This window comes from Ambystoma mexicanum, chromosome 6p (assembly GCF_040938575.1).
Source record: "Ambystoma mexicanum isolate Mex_15411 chromosome 6p, UKY_AmexF1_1, whole genome shotgun sequence".
NCBI lineage: Eukaryota > Metazoa > Chordata > Amphibia > Caudata > Ambystomatidae > Ambystoma > Ambystoma mexicanum.
In genome coordinates, this window is record NC_090935.1 from 1,462,590,264 (window position 1) to 1,462,611,109 (window position 20,846).

Genomic DNA, 20,846 nt, shown 5'->3' on the forward strand with positions numbered 1-20,846 from the left:
AGAGAAGAAGCTGTAGACTACAGGGAATCTTCCTCACAAGATTCCATAAAGCTATGGGTCACAGAGTTGGTAAAGTCGCTGTGTTGACCCTTGGCCAAAGGTTTGGCTATGATACGGATTTGCCAGAAGCCCTAAAATACTGAAAAGCTTTCCCACAGTGGCCCTAAAAACAAGGGCTGCACAGTAGGGAAAGCGATAAAACACAGAAGACCAACACTGGGAAAAAAGACATCGAAATAAAGAGTAAAACGCTGCGAATCTAGGTAATCCAGCAAGGGAGTTAAAAGCTGCTGGTTACACATTGCCAAACGGCTGGGTGTAAAAGGTGGCTAGTATAAGCTAATCCATTCATTCATTAATGTAAACTCTATTTAGCACTATGGTTTGGTCTGAGCGATCATGGATCAACATTTGCTGAGAGCCAGGCAGAATGATATAATGTAAATATAGTTGTTATTATGTATAGCGCAAATTCTAGTTTTCGAAAGCGCTAAATGTGGTCTGTTTCTGTCCATTATGAATCAGGCTTTGCTGAGCACACAAGGAAATGTGTTCATGATAAATGCTGAACGCAGCTGAACACAGTGTAGAAATGTTATAACAGTGATTCTCTTGGCAGACAGTCAGCTATTCTGAGCGCAGAGAATATAGCGTTGACTGTGAAGATCGCATGACTGATGTTTTCGTTTCAACAGCGTTAGGATGTCTTTTTCGAAAGACCAGAATGTTCGTACAATATGCCTTGTTTTCTTAGATTATATGTTCCAGCACAGTACGTGCTATGATGAAATGCTTCTACACAGGTAATGTATGTCAATGCCACTATGTAAAAACAGTGGATTTCTGTTCAGTAGAGGAGCAAGTAGGGTAGTGTGTGGTGTGTGCTAGTGCCAGAGTGTCAGTACTAGGGACCTTGGCTTGTTAGTGAGCCGCTGACTTCCCCTGCCATGCATAATAACCTGTTTTCAGTTGAATATCTATCTCTGTGTCTCTTGTGATCTTATTTTATTTCCATAATATATAATTTTGTAACTTACACTACAGCAATATTATTTTCTATGTTCTATTGCATTTGTAATTGAAAGCACAGCAAGGTCCACCATGAAACATTTATGTGGCTTAAATAATTTTTTAAAAATATATTTTAGTTTAAAAAATATATATTTGGATCACAGAGAACATTTATCCAAGTACATATATTCATTGTATTATTTTATAGTGTGTAATTTGACAACTGAGTGAAATGTTGTGAACTTTGATGTGTGTGTGTTTGTATGACATATGGCAGTGCTGAAGATGGTCCGGATTCGGTGTCCAGCAGCAACACGTCTCAGCAACTTCCGAAGCTGTGAACATGCTTGTGTGTCCTCTGAACCTCTTCAATAGACAGCACCATCAGTGATGGAGCAGTTCTCGGCGCCCTGAGGCACTCCGAGCTCAAGGGCGCTGCTCTGGCTTGTTATTTTTATTTGATATGAACTTGAGCACACAACAGCAGTAAGTGACTGGGAGTGGCTATTGTGTGTCAATCAGTAGTGAAAATTGAGAAAATGCGAATGGGAATCCCATAAAGGCTGGAATTTGGAGGAGGGGCGGAGTTCAGAGGGTCGAGGGGAAGCTGGCAGTGAACTCTGATCATAGGTTGTTCTAAATAGTTTAAAAATGGAGCAATTTCTTTCATGGCTTGAAAAGTACACAACCCATAGTAAGATATGCACACACATATATAAATATTTCTTCCTATGATTTGTGTACTTTTCAACCAGTAGATATGGAAGGAATCCCGGATGACACTAAACAAACAACAAGTTGGAAGTGTCTGTTCTATCTATATCCGGGGTAGGATAGACTTTGAATACCAATGAAATAGAACAGGTTGTGACAGGTCTAGTTAGGTGCTAAAACAGCATAAATAACATTAAATATCAAAAACACATAAGTTTAATAAATTAAAACAAAGATAAAACAGTATTAAATCAATAAACACATAGATAAGCAGTTCAACGCTAGTTAAGTTGCTAAAAAGCAATTTATAGGAATACAGAAAAAAGCCTTCAAATAGCACATATTCAGATAATGAGTATAGTTGATGCAAGGCAATTTATCATTGCATACAGTTGTCAATGAGTTTAGCAAATATTGTTAGTTTAGTAACTCTGATAAAGTAAAGAGAATATGGTCTCGACATGTTTCATTTCATAGGTGTGTTGAATACAGAACTTTCTTCAGAAGAAAAAGATTCAAATCGAATTCCTATTCAGCAAACAGCTGGCGTGAAGATTATAATTAACATGACCTGTCAAATTTAAAAGAAAAAAGAACAGGATCAGCTATAAGTGCATAATTATTCTTGGGGTTCTATAAATGAACTCAGAACCAGCCTCCAAAGGTAAAATTGACGTGGAACGGTTCATGTGGGGGCGTACAACTCCTTAGGTCAGTTGTAGAAGGATTTCTTAATAATCCTTAATTGTGTAACTGCAAGCAAAGCAAATAGATTGTTTTTTAATCGCTTAAGGTGCTGTATTAGTCTCTCAGGTATAGCATTTAGAGTAGGCAGTGGATAAATATCCAAAAAGTCAGGTAGTGGACCCACCTGTAGTCCAGGGGTGGCAGTCCACAGTAGTTGTGAGTCCCTTCCAAGTGAGTTAGCTCAAACCATTAGGTTCTGCTGGAGGGCTAGGCAGTGTTGCTAATTATAATCCCAGTGGAGTACGTGTTTCAGAAATGTCCTAATGGTATAAAGAGACATGTGTTCGTAATGAATAACATTTCACTCTCGTGGTTCAGATATTCAAGAGACACGAGCACGTCAGGACAAAACAGAGATATTAGTTTACCTGACATAGGTTGATAGCAGGATAGAGGGACGGTGGTCTAGCGTAGAGCTGAATAGACACCAAAATGCTGAAGTATTGAGTTACGTGTACCCTCGCAGGGTCATCACTGTCAAAGAAATGGCATGACATAACGAAGTGAGTGAAGCTCGCGCTTTGTGTGTCATGAAAATGCTGGAATCGCTGCGGCTAAAAAGTAAATTAAATTTAGCGCTCTATGAAGTACCTTGACTTTGATGATGCTGACCTTGTTCAAATCCTCATCAAGGCGAGTATAGTAGTGGTTTCAAAAACCTGAGATTCAGGTGAGTAACTGTGACTGGGAGGGCAGAAGGTTGAAGGATTGCGTAGACCAGTATAGTTAGTAGCTCTTTCCATCGTTTCACCTTGGTTTTGTTCAAAGAAAGTTCTACCAGATGTCACTAAACTGGAAAAGACTAAACTCAAACCATTCCAAAATTTAAGCAAACTGGAAAAAGACGCTATCCAATCTCTAGCTTCTAACCTTACTATACTCATCAAACAGGCAGATAAAGGTGGTGCCACCGTCATTCTCAACAAGGAAGACTACATTAGGGAATGCGAGGGCCAACTTTCTAATATCCACTACTATACTCGCCTTGATGAGGATCCCACTAAGAAACTACAACTACTGATATCTACAAAAGTCTCCAAAGGCAAAGATTGTGGTTGGATTTCAAAGCAAGAAGTAGAGTATCTCATCAACAGCAACCCATCAATTCCTACGTTCTACTGTCTCCCTAAAATTCATAAAATGCTCATCAATCCTAATAGGAAGTTCAGAGGACGAGCTTGCAGCCAATCCAACAAAGACAGCAAAAAAACTGAAAGAAACCGATTGGTGCGACACACAGCTGAAAGCACTAAACTACAAATCAGCTGCCCATTTTCCGCCATTTGCTCAAAAAATAAACGAGCCAATTAGCTACTTATTGAAGTTTCCAAACAAGACCTTCCGCTCGACGTTCCTGAGAGCAAGACTGAACATTTTAAAAACAAACAAGGTTTTGAGAAGCCGAGGCAAATCTGAGACCGACTCTTGTCGTTTTTGTTTGAACCAAGACTCAAAGGAAAGTCTAAAACATTTGATTCTCCATTGTCCTGGTACCAGTGGCAACAGGGAAGTCCACCTAGGTCATCTCTATTCTAAATTGTCAAATCTGGATGAGGACTACTGGTGGACTTTCTTGATGAATGGACTAAGTCGAAGACCAGTCATCGCTTTGGTAAACTTTTTGCACAGTCTGAACTTGGACACCATCCGTTAATGAATGGAAAAAACCCTAAAGGACTTAGCCCTTTCGTTTCGTTAATCAACTTCGTTAATTAACTTGTCAATCAACTTGAAGAACCATAATGGAAAAAAATAGAAAACACATTAAAAACATTCGATGAAACGGGATTTTTCTTTATGTAAAAACTGTTAATTCGGTTAACACAATAAAACATTTTTTTTTAAAAAAATGTAATGCTATGTGTGCCCACATTGTGCTCGCACAGAGCGGTTTACATTATGGTGCCTGCCAAGCTGGGGGCTCTAATCATTGTGATTTCCAAATGGATTATGCTGTGTGCACAGTGCGCTTTCTGCTCTGTCACAGGGTCTTTGACCCTCAGTGAACCTCGGGACTGTCCTTGGCAGGGGTGTATCTAGCATTGCAAAGGTTGGGTGGGGGATTGGGGGTAGGGTTATGTGAGCCATGAAAAAAGTTACCCCCCCCACAAACGCAGTGCGTGCAATTCCATACGGTCTTGTTCGTGCCCCCAAACTGGCCACCCCCGCCCCAATCTACTTTTTTGGTAATATTAGTGGCAGATGGCATTTTAAAAGAACAAAAAAAATAAAACTGCATGATCTTTACAGATGCAGGAACCTCATCTATAGACGGCTGTCTGTCCAGGTGCTCTGGGGCAAAAAACAGGCAAACCTCCTAATTTGCATATGGATTGCACCAACAGAAGTGACTTCACAGAAAAGGACATTGCAAGGAGAATCATCTTTGATACTTGGAGGCACCATGGAAATTACTTGAGAATAAATTGCCATAAGTAAACCAAGTGGCAAATAACTTCGTGGTGCAACATATCTAAATGGCATTATATATGGAGCAACTCTATAGTCACTGGCTTTTTTTTAAAAAAAATAATAGCATGATATATTAACATAAGCTATGAAGGGAATCTGAATTACTTGTAGAGCTGTAGGTAAGACAGTGCGATTAAACGATTTGCCCAGATCACACACTTTGGTTAAATGGTGAAACTGAGATGTGGATAATTTAAGCACATCTTCCCAGGTTTAGCTGATTTTGCTTCGCATTCCATGTGCTTAAATGATACTTTATTTATAGCAATGCCTTGGAGGCAAACCACATTACATAATAAACTAGATTTTCATAGTAAACTAACCATACACTATATACATATACATTGTCATAGAAAGAAGTTGAGCAATAGGAGTATGGCTTTAGTTGTATTCCCCCCATCCTGCATCCAAAGTGAGCCTAACAAATCCCCTTGGGTTTTAAAGCCATAGTCATTATTTCATAAAGCATGCCACATTACGCACACTTATCACTCCCGCCCATTCACATTTATAAAGGGACAAACGTCCCTGCTCATAGTCTAGCCACCCCCTCCCATCAGTGCCTAATGGCTCACATTCTAATGCTTTGTTTACACGGAGCAAGATGAGAGCCCCTCCGCTGACCACAGCTCCTTGGGGCATTGTCCTGGCAGAGGGACACCTCTCCTGTTCAGAAAAGTTAAGGTGTTGCTCGGCACACATTGTCCTGCCAGCAGGACACCATTCCCGCTGGTCACCCTCACTGAGGGGCCGAACGGGAGAGGTGTACCACTGATAAATGTCTGCAGCTCGATATGTCACAGGGCCTCATGATGCAATGTGCTCTTTGCAAGCGCACTGTCCCGGGGAATTACGTCACCTGAGCCCCGCCCACATTGTCATAAAGCTTCTCCCACATATGCACCCACTGGTACTGAGTTCACTGAAATTGCGTAATTAGTTAACTTGTGTCCAAATTAAATGAAAATGTCGATATCCCCGTTATGTTTAACTTAACTCGGTTTTAGAAACTGCAAGATAATAGTTACACGAATTGCTGAGCTTGCCCTATAAATCGGGGTCAATTGCAACTGGATCTAAACATGCATCAATCATGTTTTGTAAACTCTGTCAAGATAATTGAGTTTACTTGAAAGGCAGCCTGCGAGAAACTCTGCTTTCTCAACAGTGTGGAACATGTTGGGCAAACAGGAAGTCTGTGCCTGTCGAAGGAAGCTGGAGCAGTTTATCATTTCTTTTCGCAGAAGCACAAATGTAACGGTCTTGAGCGGGAGGAAGTGCAGTAGGGGTTGGAGCCGAATATGGCATGTGTCATGTGCCAGTGACACGTGCCACTGCATGTCACTACTACAAGTGACACGTGCCACTGGCAAGTGACACGTGCTACTGGCAGGTGCCACATGCCAGGCCCCACAAATATCAGATGTACCTCATATTTGTTTGTTTTTCAAATTATAATCCTCTTTTTTAAAAATAAAAACGTGAACCTCCAATTTAAAAAAAAAAAAATGAGAAGCTCCTTGTTGAATTCGATCAGAAGACCTCGTGGTGTTGAAACTAGCTCTTTCTCCACTAGACTATCACGCTCGTGGCAGGAGTTTATTTCCTCTAACTTAAAGTAAGTAACAGGTGTCACATGCCGGGCAAAACAAATATATGTCCCGCGTGTCGCTTCCACAGCAAAACAAATAGATGTCCCGATGTCGCTTCGTTTTTAAAATGTAATCCTCTGTTTTCAAAATAAAAATGGGAAGCTCCAATTAATTATAATCCTATTTTAAAAATAAAAATGGAAAGCTCTTAAGGGGATTCGATGTCGGGGCTAGCTCCTTAACCACCAGACCAACACATCCCATGGAAATCAGTTGTTCAGACGCTAGTGTGAACTTTCATGTGTTTTAGTGATTGTCCCTTTTCTAGTTTGAGTTGGATTCGTAAACTGCACATGCAATTATGAGTCCTTCAAATTCTTCCTCTAACGTGAACGGTCACATGGTTCAGTGATGGTCCCTTTTCTATTTTGAGTTACATCTTTAAACAAACTGCACGTGCTATTCTGAAAGTTTGCAGGATCGAAACAATTTAATGTAAGTATTTGCATCTTGTGCTTTTCTTGAATAGTACTAAACTTAAAAAACAGTTCAATCCTAAATCTGTTATTGTTTAATGCTTTAAATGTCAATTGTATTGTGTAAATTTTTTCAAAAACAGTATGGTAGCAATATTAAAGTGTGTGTTGTTGTACATTAATTCATGCATTTCACACTTGACTGTACGAACTATGATAAATACAAAACAACCATATCCTACTGATAATATTTATAACTTTTATTTCTGAGTATATGCATGATCATGAAAACATCATTTACAAATGTTGCTAAATATTCAGATTTAGTTTAAACAGCCCTTAGATATAACACATTCAAGCTTGCCCCATGAAAGTTTTCAGAGCCTCTCGAAAGGTCATATAATGTGATGTAATTTGTCATTTGTATAGCCCTGCCTTTTCGCAAATGGTGAACGCCCCTGATGGAGCAGAGTCCAAGGTATGAGACATTTGTTCTGATGATTTTAGAATGGTTTTGTGTATTATGGTCAATACAAAGTAGGATAGGGGTAGTCAAGTCCCTACTACCTACCAATATCAAGGTGGCATGTGGATGGGTGCAGTACGATCATCGGTATAGTATGCAGGCGCGGCAGATTCATTATGTGTCCATCTAGACTGAATTTTTGTCGTAAGCGAAAGCTGTATTTTAATGGCAGATATGCTGTGTGTTGTATCTTAAGAGTGTTGTGTGTTGGCAGATGTGTGTGAGTTGGTGGCGTTGCCATCGGTTATTTTCCATGAGCATGGAATGTGATACCTACCCTTGTGTTTCGGCTGTTTTCCTGGTTTCGCAAATGTTGCGTGCATTCTGTCCTGTTTTCTGCTGGACTTTATTTTCTCTGTCGCCTGTTACAATTTATTTGCAGGTTCATTGCTGCCCTGGCTTACCTCAGAGGTGGTTGAATAACTGTTGTGGAGGGCCCCACCAATAAAGTACGCCACATCAAGAAGAAACTTCGAGGAGGTTTAGTTCAAGAGACAGGGTAAGACAAACCCCAGCCTGGAAGCCAGACACAAACTCCCTGCAGAGCTTCAACCTCCAACCCCCCACCATTCCACATTCCGAATCACAACAAGTATACATGGAGACCGTAGTTAGGCACCAAGTATTCTAAGAACAAACAGGCCCCTAAGATGAGGCTTACAATAGAAATCAATGTAAAAGAACTATATACGGCATGTTTACATGGAGAGATCCACATAGGTTGGATCCTCTCCTAACACTAACCCAATGTGAATCATGGACTTGTTGCCTAATTGCAAGTTTTTTTTGGGTTGGTAATTGATGAGGTTCTTTTGGAGGTATTCTGGGCCTGTCTTGTGGAGGGCATGGTGGGTGATGCTCATTGTTTTAAAGTGGCTTGTCACCCTATAGAAAGCCAGGGAGGGCACGGTCGGTGGGCGTCATGTGCTCTCTTTGGCCAAGGTCCAGTAGGAGCGTAGCTGCAGTGTTTTGGGGGATGACCAAGGGGTGGTTTGGGGGAAGAGAGCTATCTTCCCGCAAATTATGATATCTGTTTTTCCTGCCTTGAGTAGGAGGTGTTTGCTGGATGTCTGTAGATGAGTAAAAACTGTGTGTAAGATATGGGTTGATGGGAAATGTCACAAGGAAGGATTTGCAGTCTGTGTTCCAGGCTTGTTTTGTGGAGTGTGAAATGAAGAGGTTTGGTTTGTGGAGGATGCAATCCAGCCTGCTCTGCTAGTTCTGTTATGGCTGCTGTGTGTAGCCTGGGGGAATGCCTCGTGTGCGATGGATGAGAAGACATCAGAGAACCAGGTTTCTGTGATGAAAGTGAAGTCTGGACTTTCCGAGGGAATTAAGTTGTATATGATGTGTTTCTTTTTGCCAGCAGATTTTGTGTTAATGAGTATGCATGAAAGTAAGCAGGGGACAAGTGGTGTTTGCCCGGAGATGTGGGCCAAATAGGGCTTGTGGGGGTGGGTGTGGAGGGCAGGGAAGGGAATACCCTGGTTGTGCCCCAGTAGGGGTGGGTGGGTGCAGAGCAAATAAAGGAGCAGGGTATGAAATTTGTGGAGGGTGGATCCATCCTTCTGAAAACAGTGTATCACTGATGTTACAGTTTTCTTTGGAGTGTAAAGGTCGGAAATAGGTTTTGGGCACAGGACATTTAACTATTTGCTTTTGATTGACATTCTAACATCATCCTTATTGTTATTTGATACAGGGAAACAAACCCCTCTTAGTTTTAGGGACAGATAGGGTTTTTTGTAATTCTTTTGGTAAATATGAGTTTAGGCCAACAAACATGCCACCTTTTTGTCCCGCTTCTACTTCTACTACCTAACAGTTCTTAAATATGTTTGCACTTTTGGTCAGTTAGGATTTCTATCGCACAGAGGAACAGACATCATCAATCAGTATAATGATCTTATTAGCACTTTTCAGGTGACTACACCAAGTAATTATTTCCAAGTACCTACAGTAATCCATTGAGTGAGTGTTTTTTGAAGTCTTCCTAAATATATTAATTCCCACCCAGTGCCTAATTACTCTGTTACCTTTATGTTATTATTTAATGAATATTTCTTTATACGTGTTCCCTAAAATTAAGTGTGCAGTGAAGCAATGATTGATTGCAATTGTTTCCCCAAATGTTGATATATTCATACATACTTTAACCAAAACATGTGAGGGGTGGGGCATTATGAAATGATGTTAACCACTGACATTGCTCTGTGCAACTTTCCACACCATATATTAAGCATGTGTTCACTGTTGCAAAAAGGAACCAGCTATATTTACATTTGCTTTGGTCCTACCATTAATGTAAGCGGTGCAGCCTGAATTGCAGACCACCCCTCTGCACAGAAATGTAATCAATCCCACACATGTTTCAGCCCAGATGTGGGTCCAGAACATGTTGTGCCTAGAGACCCATGTAATACCTTGCTGATGACGCAGAATGAGTCTGAAATATGTCTGTGGTTGCTTGTTGTCAATGGATTTTAAAAATGTGTCCTGGATAGACTTCCCCTTTTTTGTGGAAAAATATTTTATTTGTACATGTTTTTCTCCCCTTCTGTAAAGGCTTGGCAAACCGAAGAATGATTGCCTAGAGTGTTTCCTCGAGCAATGCCAGAGGTTACGATTAATTCAAAAACTTTTAGCAATCACTCATTTGCTCTATTTATACATTAAATCCCATAATGTGCTTGAAAAGCAATGAAAAGAAAACAGTCTTTTAGTTCGTAAATATAATACACCGCTGTACTAGATGTCCCACGTTGCATTCTGTATGATTTGAAACATGATCACATTTTAACAAAGTGTTTTCTAGGGCTACACATATATTGTGCACTGGCTGAAGTATTCTTAGTAATATTTACTCATAATTTTAACTAGCATTTGTCCACAATGCTAAATGGCTAGGAACGTAGGCAAGTACCAATACGGTACCCTTTTTTTGGGCACATAGTACTACAATTATTTAATTACAAAAACAGGTTTTATGGCACAATCCATTTGGTATTTAAGATTCAAACCTTTTTCCGGGATCTGTGCAGATACAAAGTAGTGTTGCTAGCACGTGACAAAGGAACACCACCAAAAGGAAAAAGGTACTCTCCCTCTTTCTTAGAAAATGCTAATCCCCTCCAAGCAGGTGTTGTGGATGTTACACATGCCTTGCTCCGTTTTTCCTAAATCATCTATTTGTTATACAGAACATATGTGACTAGATTATTTCTGCAGTGCATCTGAAAGAATGGATAGCTTTAAATAACTCATTCCAAATGTGTTGTTAAGATTATAGAGGAAGAGTCACATCGTTTTTCAAGGCTAAGCTTTGAATTTGACACCACGCTTAATTATTTGTCCAAAACAAATTATTAAAGAACGGCTCTCATAGAAGGATAGATGCCACTAAATATCTCATGCTATATTTACTACTTTTGTCTTTCTTTGCATGCCAAAGGCCTAAAACATCATCAATGCTTCCATCAGTCTTCAGAAGGCGGATTGTAGTTAATAAGGCAAGGGTTCTAGTGTGTTCCTTTTAGGCCTTATAGAGGTGCTTTTGCAAAGTTAAAAGGAATTGCTGCATTGGCAATGCACATGAATTATAGGTTTAATTTTATTTAGATTTGTATTCATGGTGTTTTCTTTTTGTTATTTAATTATATTTTAAATATTGCATGTCATTTACAGATCAACAGATAAAAAAAGAAACATGAAGTTTGGATTTTCAGACCAACATGATTTCATCTTCATCTGCAGCAAAAGCGACATCTGCACATTTTGCAAGAAGAAAGTACAATGTACTGAGCAACATCTAATTACTCAACATTGGAAATTAGCAGTGCTCTTTACCAATGGTTCAGAAGGTATAGTATTGCAACAGATTACATTTTCATAACATTTATTGTGGGTCTGTTTTGACATCACACATTCTTCACTCTCTGTAATATTTTTTAAAATAAAACAGATCCATCTTTATCCCTCCTCTGATCTGTCTCATTTTCCACCCCCCTGGAGACTAAGGTCTGTAGATTCCACACTTGGTCGCAGTGCGCCATTCCTGAGGCAACCCTTACCATTGTTATCCCATTAGTAACAAAACTCTATAAATAGCATAACACATCAAGGTGTTTTCTTCATTATTGCTGTTTGTGTATTTTTATATCACAATATGCTCTTCTCTATGTCATGAAGTCCAATGGTAAGTCTAGGAGGGTATTGTGAGGTAGCCACAGGTGCCAAGTGACCACTCCTGCTATGGATGCTTAGTATGTAAGAGGTGTGTAGTGTATCTAATGCCCTATCCCACCACTATCCTGCACCCTTAATAGATTCTCCCAATATTGGTATGACAGCAACTTTCTCAGCACCTTTGTCATACAACTGTCCAAAATAGTCATACCATACATGCATAATGGGCCACCCATCTCCCAAAGAGAGTGTTTTAGGACAATCATACCTCTATGCCTGATAGTACTAAACAATGTCTCGCTTTCCGGGTTTTCCCCAAAGCCCTTTTTTTTCTCCAAAACACCTGCTTTATCATTGTCTCTGGTGGATGTCTGTCTGTTCAATTTGTTCATGTCTTCCATAACCTTTTAGGCTCTCACAGATGTGCATACATCTGTTTGGCCCTCTCAGCGGCATTACCTCTTCGGGAGAATCTTCTCTACTTTTTCAACCCTGCTCGTCAGCTGATGCGCCTTTCATGCGCCGATAGGGGAACCAATCACTGCTGCGGTCTGGACTCTGTTTTTGTAACGGGCCCTAGGGCCACCACGACTTCTGTGTGGATGCTGCACCGAGCGGGCCTTTGCTTTAGCATCTCCGTCTCACTCTCTCTACTTTGGCCTAATTTCCATTCAGGACGCCAGTCTTCTAGTATCTTGCTAGTGATCATCTCACGTCCCGCGCTAACGCCGGGTCCGCATCTAGTTTGGCTCTGCCCCTCCATGACATCCTTTCATCGTAGGATTACCTCTGCATAGGATTCTCTCTCTCTCTCTTTTGAGTTATGTACTGTGAAGAACTCATGGTGACAACAATTAAGACAGAACACAAGTGATCACAGTTCAAGGGTGTTTATTGAACAATGAAAGTGGTGTGATGGTTGGAAAAACACCTAATCTAAACATAAATCTAAGATGGGGACAAGTGTCGACCATCAAATGACAAATAAGGCAGTCCTAGTGGTGTTGTGTCAAATCAAAGTGGCCTATACTAAGAAACCTATTGCCAAACCTCACAACTAATACCAAAAGGGTGTGTGAGATAGTTCTCATCAAAAGAAACAAGTGTTCTCAAAATGATACATCAGTATGCGGTGGCTTGGGTCTCCCTTTCCCATGTTTTAGACAGGGAATAAGATGGCAGCTTGCAGTACAGTACATTCTCGGGATTCTCTGTCATGAGATGAAAGTTCCAATGGCTGTTCTCAGGACTGTCAATTTCCAAGTATCGTTTCCTCTGAAAGTCTAATGCCTTCAGGGTTTGATGTATTCAAACAACAAAAACAAAACTTCCTTTAACAAATAAAAGTTTGTTTAACAAATAAAAGTGTGTTCTCAATATACACTGGGTGATGGGCTCACCCCTGGGTCCCCCTCTTGTGGGCTGGCCCTTCTCAATTGTAATCCGAGATTCAGATAGGGTGGCAACTTCACCCCTTTGTCTGCCTCTTCTGGGCTGACCCATTCACAATTGTATTTCTTTGTATCTCTTATTCTTTTCTCATTAAACTTTGGATGATAGCTTCACTCCTTGGATCTCCCTCGTTCGGGCTCGGGCATCTCTCAACTTCCATTGCTGACTTTAGCTTCACCCCGGATCTCTCTCGTCCAGGCTCGGACTCTTCTTAGTTTCTTAATCTTTGTCAAACAGTTCAGTGGACCTCCTTTTTTTTGGGTTCACTTTAACACTCTATTTCTCGGGACTTTTAGACTTTGTCCCCCTCCTCCGGCATCCCCCCTCCGTGTTCATTATTGCCTTTTCAAAACTTTCTACTGGTTTGAAATGTTTGCAGGATTCACGTTCCTTTCCTTCATTCACAATTCGGGACTCACTTCCCTTACTTTTAGCCAACTTACGAATCAAAGTCTTTTGATTATACAGGGCTTTTGCTCAACCCTCACGTATGACCACTTTCTTTTTGTGGCCTTCCTATGGCCTTCTGGTTTCTGTAGCTCTATTCTAGCGGGGAGTAAACAGCACTTCTCGAGTTAGCACCCACATGGTGCGGGTTTCCCTCTTCAGCTGGTCTCCCCTTAACCACCTTTTACAGTTCAATCACAATTCAATTTAATATGCTTAAACTTGCCACTTGTCGCTTTTCACTCAACACAGCCAGGTGCTTATTGATTCTCCCCTCGACTCACCAGCTGTGTTGCACCGCTTGGTTTCGGCTTTCATTGAGTCAAGGACGGTACCACAGGCGCGGGAGCTTCCCTTGCTCCTGGTTATCGCCATAGGTTTGCCCTGTGTACCGTTCACATTTTTTTCAGGACAAGTCAGTGAAGGTTCTGTGGGTCTGGAACGAAAAGTGCAAGTTTACCTTCTGCCTCGCCACCTTCTCGCTTTCTGCCACCTTTCTCCTTGGTTTGAACATCCGCTTGTTAGCCGTCTCGTCGTGATGTCTGCTAGGCTTGTCTTTCTCGCCTTGCTTGTACTGCACTCTTCTGCTCCACCTTTCATCCCTGTTGGTAAAAGGAAGGGCCATCAGGTGTGTGTGGTTCAAGTTAATCTCCTGACTTTGCCTGACCCTCTGGTTGGGACCTGCCAGGTACACAGGTTTAACATTACAAGTCTGTTGTATGTCACACTGGAATGAAAGGTTCAGAGTGGAAAAGGAGGGTGGTATAGTACCTGCGTGTCCTACGGGGTATGATAGGGAAGGTTTGCAAATTGGACAAAAATGACCCGGATATAGAACAGCACATAGGAAATTGTGGGAATGATAGTACTCTGTTCCAGGAGATTGGGATTTTCCGGAAACAATAATCAGAAGGACGGGATTGGCTGGGCTGGGGAAATTAACAAAGGTGATTGTGGGAATCGTAGTGTTTTGTCAATGCAGTATACTGGGGTTTCGGGAAATAATAATTAGAGGAATGTGAAGGAAAATGATGGGGAGCATTTGAATAGGGAACAGGAAAGCAAGGATTCCTAGAAATATTGTTTCTGAATACAACAGGGTTTGTAATATATTCAACAGAGGTGGAGGGGATGATGGATTCTCGAAAGGGAATTGTATCGGGTGGAAGGTAGGTCAATTTACTACAGCCCATAAAAGCCTCGGGGACCTTGTGGTCCTCGTCCCTTTCTCCGGTATAATACCGCATCTCACCTGGGGCATTTCCCAGAGTATAACCCTGGGATCCCCTACCCAGATGACCCTCCCCCACTGGTCAACCCCCAGGAATTTATCCAGCAGCGATGGCCGTGTCCTGGCCACCTGAATAAGGGATTCCCGGGGTCTAACTGGGAGAACACCCAGGGTTTCTCACAGTATGTCATGACAATCAAAAGGGGATTGTTGCTGCTCTTTAACTGTTTAGTGCAGCATTACCTGAAGCCAAAGCAATTGAAGAAAGGTAACTATTTGTAGAGTCCAAAACAGAAGTAACAACAGTCTTCCCGATTCACATGTAGGCACACATTGTACTCTGTGCAGGGAATTGCTTACATGAATGTGTGTGCTTGTCCCCAAAAGGGGAGTCACTCTCAGTGTGGTCGCAATTTCCCTGCCTCCTAAGGTGGGTCTTGCTTAGTCTGCTTACATCACTAGCTTTAAAGGTGGTGGCTCCGCTCTGCAGAAAATGGACGAATAGTCCACATTCATCACAGCAGGTGCTCTCTTTGCTTTTGTCGTGTGTGTGTGTGTGTATTTACATGTTGTACATGCTGTGTACAGTTACAATGGTACACATCTGTTGTATGCCTACCTGATTGATCCTGTTTCCATAGTCATTGATGAATGACTCCTTTCTGTATGTACTCACATGTTGTGCCTGCATTGAGTAGACACTTTTGGCTGCATGCCATACATGCTTTCTTTTTTGTCATGGGCTTGTCAAATGCATTTGTCGCACAAGTATCACAACCCCTCTGTAAGCCAGTCAACCGCTCCATTTCAATAATTGGCTGCACCTTTTCCTCCTCTGCTGTCCAGATGGTGGCTGTTTCCCATTTGTCAGAGTTCAGTGCCTCTTGGTCCTTTTAAATCTGCTAGCCCCTTTTACGCTTCATATTTGTCCACTGCTTGTGTATCATAACAACAAGCTTGTTGGCCATGTGCTATTGTCCCAGCGCAGTTAAATTGTTTAGCATTGACATGGCATTGGTGGTACAAACTGATTCTAGTGCGATGTAACAAATAGTATGTAAATATTTTATTTAACCATTAAATGTGGATGATAATTCATGGTATTAGATCACCGTTTGTATGGATTACAAAGAGAGAAGAGAATTATTAAGAATAAAGTTCATAGTGAAATGTCTTTCGAACCCTGGACATACTAATGTAAACATATATGGAATATGTACTTGCTTTAAAGCTTGTAGCTGGAATCTGATTATTGAAATGCATTTATCTATCACTATGAAATAAGAAATGTCTCAGAAATATATTGATTTGCAAATTCAATTTTACAAGGCTAAAAGAAAAACTTGAAAATGAAGGCATAAAGAATTTACTGAACAAAGATGAAATAAAGGCATGTATAAAAGAATTGTCATATTCATTGCTTAAGTATTGGAATTGTTTGAAAAGTGTACTGTAAATGTTGATTAAAAGTAAAAATAAGATAGTTATTTTCTACATGCAAAGAAATGTACTTTACTGATATAGTAGATTTTAATTATTTTAAAAAAGAATTAATCTCAATATGATAGCTGTATTTCACACTTCCTTGAACATTAATATTTTGGGAGGACAAGCAAAACAGTCAGTCCTCAATGTTTTCACAGCAATTACATGGATCCAGTCTTTTCTTACCAATTGTTCTAAACAAATCAGTGTCGGTCCCTACTTATCTCAAGCGCATGCCATGAGATGTGATGTCTAACAGGGTTAAACCCTTTCTACCATCCACAAATTGATCTTTTACATGAAACTGAGGTATCCTTATTTAATAATGCAATAACCTTATTATGGTTGACTTAAAAGGGGGTGATGAAACCACCTGTCAAAATACTGACTAGTCTCTGTTATAGAGTGAAGCACTCTAACTCATTAAAGATCAATAAAAGCAAATCCAAAATGTTTGCGGAAAATGAAAAGCCTAAAAGTTGAAGAACCCTCTGCTGGACAACCTCCTTGGGTAACTTGCGAAAACAGAAATGTGTTGTTAAGAACCTAGGCATTTATATTGATTTTAAGCTACTTTAAAGAGTCAAACCTCATCAAAAACTAAATTATGCTTCACGTTAATAGGAAACATCTGATATATCCTTCAGTTTCTATCTCTTTTTTCTCTCTCTCCAGTTAATGGTTATAAACTCCATCTGCTCTCATGTGGAATATGGAAACTCCTGCTACCTTGGGGTTCCCAAAATACGCTATCACTCTACTTCAGAGAGTGCAAAACAGAGCTGCAAGATTGATAATTACACTTAATAAAGATGACCATGCCAATCAAGCGCCACATAATATTACACATGAACAAAATATGATTTTCTAATACATTGCAGTACAATTTGTATCGGAGACTGTGAAATAATGAAATTGCTGGTTGTGAAAACCACAGTCTGTTTTGTTAATGAATGTTTATGATGAATACAGGTATATTTAAATTGCAAACTGAGGTAGACCACCTCTTAATGTGATGACAAATGATGGGGGTGTAGACTGTGAATGATAACTGTTAACAAATGTGAAACCTAACCAAAATTCTATGTTCTTTTATCTTAAACAGGAACATGCATCTAATATTATCAAAGGTAGAAAGAAATCAAACCGAATGTTTCTCTTCTCAAATCCAACATATATGCCAAAATTAAAACAGGAACTGAAAATGAGGATGACTATATTCAGCGAAAGTGATGTGAGTAAAAAACGTTATTGTTTTGAAAAACCCTTTGTCTTGTAATTGTTAAAATAACCCCTAACTGAGAATTAGTTAAATGTACTATATTTTATTGTAGACAAGAAGTTTGATGGAAGCAATTAAAAAAGCTCTGACATTTTCATTGTCCTGTAGAAATACATCACTCATGGTCGATGTGTTAATACCAGAGGTAAGGTGATACATGAATGTAAAATAATTAACCACAGCTTTTTATTAAAAAACTGTCAAAGCTTTCTTAAAAAATGCCTAGGATGATTGGGGTGGTGCCGTGTGTGGGCAGTTACCTGCTGTATTGTTTTATCCCAACCGAGAGAGGAGTTGCCTCCCCCAATTCCATTCAGGTGCCTAGGAGAGCCTATTTCAGCTATTGAGTTACTGGTACCTGCCAAGACTGATAAACAATCATTTGGCATAGATAAGTTCCCTGTATTGATGTATGCCAGAAATGTAATGCTCATCTCCTTGACTCCATCAGTACTACGAAAACAATTCCATTTACATTTGATGGCCATGGACTGATGCTGAATCGTTCAAAAACAAAGTGCATGGTGTTTAGGCCACCAAGAAGCAAGTACGTGAAGCAAACCATTCAGATCGAGGGAAATACAATCAAACAGGTCAAATCCTTTGACTGTTTCTGCCTGAGGCTCACACACTGGAAAGTAGTTCAGCCAGACTGAGAAAGCTATTTTTAGGCAGATACAGCTAAACCATAAAAAGGGTTATGGGTGGCAGCCCTTAGGCCTGTAATTGATATCTATAAGCTCCCTTGGTGCAAGCATGTGAAAAACTGCTTAATTGAACTAGGCTGCCAGCAGCTTTGGACAAACTCACATAACATCATTCGGCAGGGATAGACGAACAATGACACATGAAATCCACCAGAAGACACAGGAGGATGTTATTGCCATGGGAGAGGGATTCCGCTCAATAGGTTTGTACTGGGACTCAAATTGTCCAATGGTTATGAACAGTATCTGGACTGACATGGTCCTGAGTTAGCAAGGGCGCTCTTGGTTAGATTTACATGTGAAAATGTACCACTAGCTTTGAGTACTCACTGCTGGGGACTGAAAATGACAGATGCATATCCTCAATGCACAAATATCAGAGAGGTAGGGTTGAAAGACTGGCTGCATAACGCTGCTATGTTCTAGGCCGCTTTGTTGATCTCAAGCCGCCCCTTTGCACTTTTGAGGGACATGTGCACCAACCACCCCACTGTGCTGACACCGACGACACACTCCCATCCACACCCATGCCATGCCGCCAACCTCCAAAGACAATTACCTGTTTTAAGCCAGCACTCCGTTGTGGACGCATGTCACACTCTTGTCTGTCTGTGAGTCTTTTCATGGCATTGTTGTGAGTGTTGCACTTCCCCTAGCAGTCTGCAGGCCATATTCAGGTTATTTGTATGTTTACAATGTTTATTTATTTATTTATTTATTCAAATTTGTAGAGCGCACGTCAGCCCGGGGGCATCGTGGCGCTTGTTACAGACAATGTCTTAGTTACATAGGATACAATATTTGCATACAAATACAATATTTACAGTAGACATGTACACATTAGCTATGCAGTATATTTACATGGAATCCTGAGGGTTTCATGTTATTTTGCAAGGAATGCGGTTTTCAGTTTCCTGCGAAAAATAGGGAGTGAGTTTTCGGCTCTGATGTTTGCAGGAAGAGCGTTCCAGGTCTTGGCTACAATGTAGGGGAAACCTAGACCTCCGGCTTTGGCTTTTTTGATGCTTGGGATGCAGAGTAGGTTGGAGTATTTCGTTGTGGTGGGACGGGAGGAGGATGGTTTGAAGATGGTTTCTGATAGATAGGACGGGGCGGAGAGGGAGAGGCATTTGTGAGTGAGTGTGAGGATTTTGAGAGTGATCCGCTCTTTGACCGGGAGCCATTGGGCTGAGTGCTTGGCATGGGTGATATGCTCTCTTCTTGGGATACTAAGAGCGGCCCAGAGAGCATTGTTCTGTGCTATCATGTTACACAATTGATGATCAGTTAAAGTAATAGTGACCGAAATGTGGCATTTTGTTTACTTTTTTGCAGATGACAATCAAAATTCTCCAAAAATGTGACGGACTGAACCGCTATGAAGCTGAACGTATGCTGATCTGTGGATGCACTTTAATTTGTGGAGAAGACGAATAAAAAGAAAAGTAGTAAAAGAAGTTACTATTTATTATTGGTAGCACAGTTTAATTAGACCTTTGCAGGTCAAGTGGTGGTATGTAAACCATTGACTAAGCTGTGATGGTCATGCTCTGCTGAGACGACATTAATAAACGTGATATATATACATTCTACGTAATGTTTTTACGGTTCATTTGCACTATCATTGCACTATTATATTTGTTATATTTATTTAAATAATAATTATTGTACATTACATTGAGTTGTCATAAGATGTGAGAGTCATGCTCTCGTGAAAATAAATATTTAAAATTGGGGTGTCATGTATATAATGTATATATATACATATATATATATACATACATAATTGTTAAATACAATGCTGTAATGGTTTGTTTGCACTATTATATTTGTTTTATTATCTATTTATGTATTTAAATAATAAATAATTTTACTTTAATTGAGTTGGTGCAGTTTGATATTCATTCATGTTTACTAGAAGTATACAGAAAATTGATTGTTGAAACGGCCAAGAAAACAGTAAACTAATCCACTGTAACAAGCGTTTATTGCGAGCATTTCAGTAAAAGATTAAAAATAAAAATGTTCTGCATTTTCAGTTGAGATTCTCATTTTAGATAAGTGATTAGTGAGGTGGGGTAGCAACACTCGCTGCTGGGATCTACAGGTTGCCGGTTCGAATCCCAGAAAGGCCAATTTAAAGTTTCAACCTTCTGAGACAGACAAATGAGTAACAACTTTGGTTGGGTGATTTTGTATGCAAATATGTTATATGTAAAGCGGTTATAACACATCATTATTGTAAGTTTGAAAGCAGAGGCAGCCTTATGATAAAGTGAATAGAAATTAAGACAATGAATTAGAAAAATAAGCACACGATTAGCATCTAGATCAGCTAATATGCCATAAATTAATAACAATTACAAGGGCCACATTAATCTTAATATATGATTATTGTATGCAAGAAAAGATAATTTAGTAGGAACAAGGAAAGGTTTAAATTAGAGACGACCAGTTTAAAAAAAAAGTAATTAGAAATTAAACAGAAGGTTATAACAAGGAAACATGCTTTCAAATTA

General features: G+C 40.1%; 1 long non-coding RNA gene across 1 annotated transcript; it reads left to right on the forward strand.

Moving 5' to 3' along the window:
* Nucleotides 1–7,205: 7,205 nt before the first annotated feature.
* LOC138511065 (uncharacterized) lies at nucleotides 7,206–20,070 on the forward strand. The gene is made up of 4 exons (XR_011280569.1): nucleotides 7,206–7,490; nucleotides 7,921–8,037; nucleotides 11,223–11,398; nucleotides 19,663–20,070. It is a non-coding gene; the product is annotated as an uncharacterized lncRNA (long non-coding RNA).
* Nucleotides 20,071–20,846: the final 776 nt, after the last annotated feature.